This window comes from Sinocyclocheilus anshuiensis, unplaced genomic scaffold (genome assembly GCF_001515605.1).
Source record: "Sinocyclocheilus anshuiensis isolate Anshui unplaced genomic scaffold, SAMN03320099.WGS_v1.1 scaffold183, whole genome shotgun sequence".
Lineage (NCBI taxonomy): Eukaryota > Metazoa > Chordata > Actinopteri > Cypriniformes > Cyprinidae > Sinocyclocheilus > Sinocyclocheilus anshuiensis.
Window position 1 is genome coordinate 5601077 of NW_015548309.1, and position 490 is coordinate 5601566.

Below are 490 nucleotides of genomic sequence, written 5' to 3' on the forward strand. Positions count from 1 at the left end.
TTTCACACAGGGCCATGTAGTTTTGGATTTTGTTTTCCCTTAATAATAAAAACCTTCATTTAAAAGCTGCATGTTGTGTTCACTTGTGTTACCTTTTACTAGTGTTTAAAGTGTGACAAACATGCAAAAAAATAAGAAATCAGGAAGGGGGCCAACACTTTTTCACACCACTGTATATCTGTCTATCTATCTATCTACATCTGTCTGTCTATCTGTCTGTCTGTCTGTCTGTCTATCTATCTACATCTGTCTGTCTATCTGTATCTATCTATCTACATCTGTCTGTCTGTCTGTCGATATCTGTCTGTCTGTGTGTATGTCTGTTTATCTGTCTGTCTATCTATCTATCTATATCTGTCTGTCTGTCTATCTATCTATCTATCTGTCTATCTACATCTGTCTGTCTATCTGTCTGTCTGTCTGTCTATCTATCTACATCTGTCTGTCTATCTGTCTGTCTATCTATCTATATCTGTCTGTCTTTCTACCG